General features: G+C 40.0%; 1 protein-coding gene across 17 annotated transcripts in view; it reads right to left on the bottom strand.

Moving 5' to 3' along the window:
- The window catches only part of ELMO1 (engulfment and cell motility 1), a 557,053-nt gene that overhangs the window by 175,407 nt on the left and 371,628 nt on the right, over positions 1 to 10,018 (bottom strand). The gene's annotated exons all lie outside the window — the stretch shown is intronic.

Genomic DNA, 10,018 nt, shown 5'->3' with positions numbered 1-10,018 from the left:
ATTGGCAGGCGGACGCGCAACCACTGCGCCACCAGGGAAGCCCCGAAAAACCAAATTTTTTTAAGCACACTGTTTTTAACACAATGAGATTCTCTTTTATAAAAAAAAGAATCAACTTACTGGTCTTTTAAGTCTGGAATATTAAGGTATTTTCAGGGCTGAGGGTAAAATGGGTTCTTATTAATTTACTGACATCTAATTCATTTATAAATAGGCCAACTTCGAAAGCTTCTATAATCCACACACCTTTGTTTTAAAAATAAAAAATAAGAATGCTACACACTTATGTAGCATTTTGCCTTTCAAAGTAGATTTGTTCTCATTTTTCACTGGATAATGTGAAGTGAGGCAGGTATCACCATTGGAGGCTCAAAGAACAAGGGCTACTGCAGTGCAGCAAGTAAACAATGAAAGGTGCGTACAAAGAAAGGGTTCTAGTGCTGCCTTGTGACCTTAGAAGGTCACCTCAGCTCCAGGGCTCCAAGTTTCTTACCTGTAAATGGGCTGGTAAGGTTCCTGCCAAGTCTAAGATTCTAAGACATTACACATACGCACATACAAACACACACACCACGTAATGTATTTTTAAGTCCCTAATATCCATCAATAATTATAGAACTTGGATATTACACCTGCATTTAACCTTATGTCCTAAAGTATTATTTCCTTGAATGACAGGATGGCTACACATTTCAGTTAGGGTGTTAGGGCATCGAAGTGGCATTTGATAGGCTTAGAAAATGTTTGATGAGCTAGTATTTACTCTTCCTTTCATAAGAAACTTGTTATCTGTTTTCAGCCCCTTTCAATCTATTAATATCACCTAATGCAGACCATTACATAAGAAAATTACATGACTAAAGATAGAATGACAAGATGGCACAGGCAAATGCACATAATTTCTGCACTTTCACGGGAATTTTCTTAGACAAACATAATTTTTGAGCTGAAAAGCTCTGCCCCATGCTTTCGATAACCCTTGTTATACTGAGACTGTGAACCCATTTGCGAGTGAATACAGGGACACATGTTTTGGAGGCACTAGGCAAACGTTGAGTATTTTTACCATGAAATAATGAGCTATTTCAACTGCAACAGTGTTTGGAAATGGTGCACTTTGAAAGAGAGATAAGCACTGGCCTAACACAAAGGGCATTTTGTTTTAAAATTCTGAGCTACAGGAAGAAGGGGATAAATCATAAACACAAAAGCATTTAATACATGAAAACTGCCAGAACGGTTGTAAAATCTTACTAGGTATCCACAGCGTGGAAACTCAAACTCGAACTCTTTGTGGCTCTAGGGTCAGTCTGGGTAATATACCCATGAATTCTCAGATGCAATGTCTCTTTATACCTTTGCAGAAAATCTTACCCTTGTGACCTTTGAGTTTCTATTTTTAGAACGGCTATTCTTTAATAGCTTGGTTTTGGAGTTTTGGTGCTGCGTAGGAAGATGCTAAAAGTTCAAAACCTTTTGTAGGTGGGAGAGGTGAAAAGGCGAAGAGAGTGAGGACAAAGAATGTGAAGTTCCCCCACTGCTGAGCTCTGCTAGTGTAGACGCTTCCACCCCTGCTATTTCAGGACAGGGGATCAGAGGCTTGAAAGCTGCTCAGCTCTTCCCAGCCCCTGAAACCTGGTTTAATAGAACTCTGAATATTCTTTTCTATCCTCTCTCATGCCTAAAAATAGTATGAAATCAACACTAAAAAGACACACCGTCTAATCCAGTGCTTCATTGTTCACTTTCCTTCTGGGCCTTTTTTTATGGACATGGAGAGAGAAAAAAATACCGACTAGTGTTAGGACTGAAAATCAGACACTAGCATCAAAAGATAGCCGATTCACCAAGAATGACCTGAGGCCACATCCCAGGCACACAGTTATGTGTTAATAAAAGAGCAGGTTCTAGAGCAAGGTCGGCCTGGGTGCAAATCTTGGTGTCACTACTCAATAGCAATGTGACCTTTATTAACTTAACCTTCCTCTGGGCCTCAATTTTTTCATTATAAAAAAAGAAAATGCATCTTATCAGACTACTGCTAAGATTAAATCTAAAGTGATATATGATTCACATATTAACTGAGATAAAACAAGCGTCAGTAAGTGCTAGTTGTTACCAGTTTTAATAGCAAAATAATTATTATTGTACTTAGGTAAAATGACAAATTTGGAGGAATTATACATGCAGATAGAAAGACATTATAAAACTATAATAATTAAAACAGCTCGATATTGGTCTATGAATGGAAAAACAGAACAATAGAAAAGGATATAGTCTTTTTTTTTTTTTCAACATCTTTACTGGAGTATAATTGCTTTACAATACGTGTTAGTGTCTGCTTTATAACACAGTGAATCAGCTATATATATATACCTATATCCCCATGTCTCCTCCCTATTGTGTCTCCCTCCCACCCTCCCTATCCCACCCCTCTAAGTGGTCACAAAGCACGGAGCTGATCTCCCTGTGCTATGCGGCTGCTTCCCACTAGATATCTATTTCACATTTGGTAGTATATATAAGTCCATGCTACTCTTTCACTTTGTCCCAGCTTACCCTTCCCCCTTCCCATGTCCTCAAGTCCATTCTCTACGTCTGCATCTTTATTCCTGTCCTGCCCCTAGGTTCATCAGAACCATTTTTTTTTTTTAGATTCCATATATATGTGTTAGCATATGGTATTTGTTTTACTCTTTCTGACTTACTTCACTCTATATGACAGACTCTAGGTGCATCCAACTCACTACAAATAACTCAATTTCGTTTCTTTTTATGGCTGAGTAATATTCCATTGTATATATGTGCCGAATCTTCTTTATCCATTCATCTGTTGATGGATGCTTAGGTTGCTTCCATGTCCTGGCTATTGTAAGTAGAACTGCAATGAACTTTGTGGTACATGACTCTTTTTGAATTATGGTTTTCTCAGGGTATATGCCCAGTAGTGGGATTGCTGGGTTCTATGGTAGTTCTATTTTTTTTTTGATATTGAGCTGTATGAGCTGCTTGTAAATTTTGGAGATTAATCCTTTGTCAGTTGTTTCATTTGCAAATATTTTTTCCCATTCTGAGGGTTGTCTTTTCATCTTGTTTATGGTTTCCTTTGCTGTGCAAAAGCTTTTAAGTTTCTCAGATATAGTCTTGTATATACAATCACTAGATTTATGAAAAAGGTGACACCACAGTGAAAAGAATTTTCAATAACTTGTGCTGAGCCAATTATATATGCCTCTAAAAAATGAATTATGACTCCCTACTTCACACCATCTACAAAAATCAACTCTAAGTAGATTATAGGTCTCAACGTGAAAGAAGAAACAATGAAGCTTCTATAAAATACAGGAGAATACATTCATAACCTAGAGGTGAGCAAAGATTTCTTAAACAGGACCAAAAAAAAATCATTAACCCTAAGGAAAATGTTCATTGGCTTATATTAAGATCAAGAACCTCTGTTCATCAAAAGATACAAAGAGGATGGCAACTTCAGGGTAGGAGAAAAACGTGCAACATTACCTGGCAAAAAACTGGTATCCATAATATATAAATATGCCTATAAATCAATAATAAAAAGAGAGACAATCTAGTAGAAAAATAGGCAAAATGTAAATAGGTACTTCACAAAATAAGATATCTAAGTGTCCAACAAACACATGAAAAGATGCTTGGCTTTTTTAATCACCAGGGAAATGCAAATTTAAACTACAATGAGATATTTTCAAACATCACCAGAATGGCTACAATGAAGAGATTAAAAAAAAAAAAAAAACTAAGTGTGGATAAGAATGTGGAAAAAATGGAATTCTAATAAACTGTTGTTAGGAGTTTAAATTGGTTCAACTACTTTGAAAGGCAGTTTGACAGTATTTAGTCAGCTAAAATATTCATAGCCAATGACACAGCAATTCTACCCCAAGATATAAACCCAAAAGAAATGCATACACAGGTGCTACATAAGAAAGGTACCTGAATGTTAATAATGGCACTACTTGTTACAATCAAAATCTTGAAGTAACCAAAATGTCCATCCAATACATTAGATAAATTATAGCTTACTCATATAGCAACATAATTACTACAAAGAAATAATTTTTAAAAACTATGCTGCACACAGTAACATGAATGAATAGAAAACACAATGTTGAACAAACAGAGCCCTCTACAAAGGACAACATGTGGTCCTATTTACGTAAAGTTCAAAATGGAAAATTTATTGATGGTGGTGGAAACAGGGTATTGTTCTCTTGGAGACAAGAAGAAATTGGGGGGAGGGCAGCCCACAATTGTCTCTGGTGGTTGCATAATACTCTCTATCTTGAGCTAAGGAGTAGCAAAATGGATAGCTGGTGACTGGAAAATTCACTGAGCTGTGTTGTGCTTTCAGGATTTGAACACTTCTATTTATTTACGTTACACTGGCATAAAAAAGTTAAGTTTAAAAAGTAGAATATGAGCTTTCTAAGCAAATAAAAAGGAACAACAACATTTCAGACAGTGTTAAAACTACTGCAGATGATTTTGATGGGCTTTCAGAAGTAGTGCTATATTTGCCCTGCCTATCACCTCTGGAGCCAGGGATTGGCATTTCATGCAGCCAGGTTTACTGGCTGGATCAAAAACATATAGCCTGTCTATGCAGGCATCCTAGTCCAATCACCTAAGTGGTGTCAGCCTCGAATATGTTGTTCAGGGGTACCTCTCCACACCTGGACTTTAGTTCAATTTCATCTGTTAGATGGATAAAAGTATACGTGTGCATCTACTTTTGTGAATGGGGATCCTGATCTCACTGAAGAGTATTGCTGATGCTGATGGAAAAGCTATAATCGATTTGACTAGCTGTATATAAACTCTAAGAGTCACAAGTCTCTTTGAAATTAGTTTCCTCCCTGCCTCATTTACTTCCTTCATTCATTTATAGTTCCTTCCTTCCTTCCTTCCTTCCACTCATGTACATGTCCACCTAACTGTCCATCCATCAGTCCATCGATGCATCGATCCACTCATCCATCCATCCACCCACCCATTCCTTCATCTACCCATTCCTCCATCCACACATCCAACTAGCAAGGTAGTTAAGAGCGTGGCCTTGGAGCCATTCTGCCTGAGTTTGGATCCTAGCTCTGCCACTCTGCCACAAGGAGAGATGAGTAAAAGATGAGGCTGAAGAAGTAGGCAGGCATCAGATCATCTAATTCTTTGTAGACCACATTAGGGAGTGTGGGCTTTATTCTACCTGCAACGGGAAGCCATTAACAGGGTTTAAATAGGAGTGGAATAAAGTAACAACTTCCTATCGCCTTTTTTCCCCTACCATTTATTTTTATTTTTATTTATTTTTGGGGTACGCGGGCCTCTCACTGTTGTGGCCTCTCCCGTTGTGGAGCACAGGCTCCGGACGCGCAGGCTCAGCGGCCATGGCTCACGGGCCCAGCCGCTCCGTGGCATGTGGGATCTTCCCGGACCGGGGCACGAACCCGCGTCCCCTGCATCGGCAGGCGGACTCTCAACCACTGCGCCACCAGGGAAGCCCTCTCTCTTTTTAATGGAATTAAAATTCAGGTAATTTGAGGATTCTTGTTATTCTGGACTCCGCTTACTTCATACTTCAGTGTATTAAGGACGAGTGATGAATCACATAAAAATTTGAGTTCTAAGTGGTTAGGAGTCAGGACTGCGTCTAGAATTCTTCCTCTATACCTTCTCAACTAAGTCCTTTAATGTCACCAAGTCTCTATTATTATGATGATAATAACAGTAATTTATATCTGTAGATGTGAGTAAAGATATAGTGAGAGGATTCCCATAAAACACTTAGCATAGTGCCTGGCATATAATAAGCACTCAATAAATGGTAGCTATAAAATGTTGTGCAGAATACAACCATGATGCGTAATTTTCCCTGAAATTTTGAATTTAGTACAAGGTTTAGCTTGTGTGAAATCTTATTCACTTTAACCTCCTTTCATGAAGGTATCAGTTCACCTGGAAGATTATAGAGCAGCATCTCATCAACTTATAAGATGTTTAACCAAATGACAAAATGTGCAGAAATTCCAGGAAATTAAGATTTCTGATAAGAGTGAGCTAAGTGACTCCTAGAAGTTAGCTTATAATTGAAAAATGGTCTTACTGACATGCTCTGTATTTGTGCTTTTTCTTGGTCCTCTGGCCGAAACTACTAAGAGTTGCAGGAAAACAGAACCTGGATCCTTGACACCTTACCTCTTGGCAAAATAACTGTTTCTGGATCCACTTACAGGTCTATGAAAGGTCTCTTTCTTAGCCCAAAGAGAAGAAAAGAATAGGAAAAAAAATGAATTCTTTGGAAAGGAGTATCAAGTTTGTGGTATATATTAGTAATGTAAAACCAAATGTGAAATATATTTTACCTACCTTTTGGGGGTGGTGTGGCTGCAGCATTGGGAGGTACAGTGGAAGATAAAGAGGAAAATTCTAGTTGGGTGGTAAATAGTCCAAGGCAAGGCAAAGGACAGCACATCCAAGAAGCAATTTCTGCATGCCCTTATTGAAATTTCCTTTATAAGGAAAATTATTCTAAGAAGCGACACATTAAGAGACTGTCATATAGCAAATTTAGCATGGATATAAATAATTGCCTGTTCAACCATGTGAGATGGGCACTGCAGGGTTATGCTGGGATAGAGGCTGATTAATGAGCAGCTGGGATGTGCTTCACTGAAGACCCAGCCAGTACTGTGTGCCATCACATGACCATGCATGACATCTTGACCTGAGGCTCAGAGCCTTAACCAGAGCTGGGGAGCTGGCAAAAGGGGCTAAAAATAAGTAACCCTAAGTCTGATAAACACGAAATTAAGGAAAGAGGACAGGCCAAGACGTTCTTTCTTGTCTTTCGTACTCAGTATATGACTCCCCTTAAAAACTCAGTGATTACCTGTCGGTGTTAGGATAAAATGCAAATACTTTAGCAAAACATTCAACACGTCTCAGTCTGCCCCTACTCCATTCTCCTAACTTTCCTCTGACCTATGACTGAATGCTAAAGGCAGCCATAGTTTCTACCTCTTCATCAAATAAAACACCCCTGCTTATATCTGCACATGTTAAGCTCTTGGGTTTCCCTCTTCACAGAGTCCACTGAGTCATCCTCCAAAGCCCATCCCTTTGTTAAAGGCACTTCCCTCTAGCCCTGCCCAACTTCCACTTCCTTTGTGTTTCCACAGACCTTTTATTTCCTCTTACCTGTTCGGAAGCCCCACACTTGATTACAACCCTACAAAAAATAGGAATCCTGATTTAGTAATTTCTGCATTCTTCATGGTTCTCACATGGCCAGCCTTCCACGGACACATGCCCACATTCCCTTCCTTGGTTTCCTTCCTCCTCGTGCCTCCCTCAACATGCTTTTCTTCTACATGGTTTCTATTATGCCCCACTTCGTGCACTTTTAATAAAACGGGATGAGGGATGTCCGCCAGCTTTTGCACAGCACATGTCTCAGCACTCTTGCTGTGACAGGGGCACTTTGGAAGGCTCCACACATGCTTCACCCACTGCTTTAAAATAAATATTCCAACCTGCCAAATAACCCAGTCCTCTGCCTTCTCTCCCCCAATTTTCTGAAATCCAAATATAGGTGTTCTCTTAATAAAAAAATGAGGAGGGCTTCCCTGGTGACGCAGTGGTTGAGAATCTGCCTGCTAATGCAGGGGACACGGGTTCGTGCCCCAGTCTGGGAAGATCCCACGTGCCGCGGAGCAACTGGGCCCGTGAGCCACAACTACTGAGCCTGAGCATCTGGAGCCTGTGCTCCGCAACAAGAGAGGCTGCGACGGTGAGAGGCCCCCGCTTGCCGCAACTAGAGAAAGCCCTGGCACAGAAACGAAGACCCAACACAGCCAAAAATAAATTAATTAATTAATAAACTCCTACCCCCAACATCTTTAAAAAAAAAAGAGGAACCTTATAAAGAAAGCAGATTAATTACACAAATGCACAGAAAAGAAAAAACCAAATCTGATATGTACCCAAAATACAGTAGGTAATCCTCCTCTGTAGATCAACTGCCAACCAACAACTAGTTGTGCCGGGGAGGGGGGTCACTTACCCACTCCCCACACGTCTCATTTACCACACGTGGCTTTGAGCCAGGAGCACTAGGGCTTGGTGCCCATCTCAGGTCCGTGCCAGACTCTGTCACAAGGCATGTATGGCCTCAAGGATTGCAGAACAGTGTTAACAATGCATACCCCCCGGATGGTGGAATTAAGGGAGACACAGGGGGATACTGAGGGAATAATCTATTGACAATCATGCTTTTGCCAACATGGTCTTTGAGAGGATGAAGATTTATATTAGTGAACAAAATAGAGTTAAATCCCTAATAGTTTTGTCTATATATAGTTCCATTCAATCCTCTTAAAGAAGAGTGCATGATAAGGAGCATGGCTCTCTCCTACCCAGGATCACGTGGGCAGGTTTGTGCAGAGGGCCCTCTCAGTGCACAAACAGAACGCCAGGCCCCAAGAAGCGTATCCTCAAGCATCATGTAAATAATTTAGGAAAAGGTCAAGCTTCACACAGTCACTGGACTGAGATTTACCAAAAAGAGAGGAAACTAAAGGATAAGGCATTACATATCAGACAAGTAACAGCTGGCTGGAAAACTTGAAAAGGACATAATCTGAATTATAAGACACTTGGGGAATTTATTTCAGCAAATTAGAAGGTGAGCAGCTTAGAAAGGTAAGCTATTTACTTCAGAATATTGCAGTGACCGTGTACAAGAACTGTTCTAAGCTCCTTACAAGCATCTTCTCATTTAATCTTCATAACAATTCTACAAGGTAGGTAGAGTTATTATCCTCACTGTACAGATGAGAAAACTGAGGCACAGAGGAGTGAGGTAGCTTGGTTCACAGAGCTAAGAAGAGGCAGAGCCAGGGTTTAACAACAGTTTGGGTCCAGAGTCCCTGTTATCAAGCCACTCAACAGACATCAATTTCCCTCTATGGAAGATTTTTAAAGCAGAAAGTTAATACTTTCTAGAACGCCTGTTTACTGTGATTTAAAAATAAATTTAATTCCATTTCTTTCTTCTCTGATCCATTATTTTAATGAAGACTTGATCTTGCTAACTAAGGTAATTTTTGGATATGCAGTTCTTATAGTTGGTAAGAACACTGCATTTTCCAATTTTTCTATTGCAGACATGTATTCACATGAAAATGTTACTGTTTTCATGCCAGAGGAAAAATATCAACAATTCATAGACTCTTAGGGACATGTTATTTGTTCATTGGCTTAATAGATCCTTGTCTTAATAAAGAAGATACAAAATTTGTCTCTTTTAATGCAAGACTAATATCCTGGAAGATTAAGAAAATCAAACTAATCAGACCAATCTATTTTTTGTCAAGCAATTATATAACGCTTAATATATACCAGCCAATGTTCTCCGTGCTTTACAAATATTAAATCATTTAATTCTCATATGAGACAGGTTCAATTCTCATCTCTATTTCACAAGCGAGGAAAATCAAGGCACAGAGAGGCTAAGTGATTTGTCTGCAGTCACACAGCCAGGGAGAGGCAGAGGCAGAATGTAAGTGTAGGAGGCATTCAGCCTGCAGAGGCTATTCTCTGAACAAAATATGTGTGTAATCAGTGTACTTGGAGGTCTCCTTGCCCCAGTGGCTTTTCCACTGCACAGTTGCTGCCGCTGCTGTCCTAACCATTATGCAGCTAGAACTTTCCCAGTGTTCACATAATAAAGCCATTGAGACCCTTTGACCCTGACAGATCACACACATACCCATGACTACCCCAAGATGTCTCAGATTTAGAATAAGTAGCCAAATTATACTACTTCTGTTCATTAAAAATAGCCCTATGGGGGGCTTCCCTGGTGGCGCAGTGGTTGGGGGTCCGCCTGCCGATGCAGGGGACACGGGTTCGTGCCCCGGTCCGGGAAGATCCCACATGCTGCGGAGCGGCTGGGCCCGTGAGCCATGGCCGCTGGGCCTGCGCG

Source organism: Physeter macrocephalus, chromosome 5, assembly GCF_002837175.3.
Source record: "Physeter macrocephalus isolate SW-GA chromosome 5, ASM283717v5, whole genome shotgun sequence".
Taxonomy (NCBI): Eukaryota; Metazoa; Chordata; class Mammalia; order Artiodactyla; family Physeteridae; genus Physeter; species Physeter macrocephalus.
Note: the sequence above shows the minus strand (reverse complement) of the source record. Positions and strands in the feature narration are given on the sequence as shown.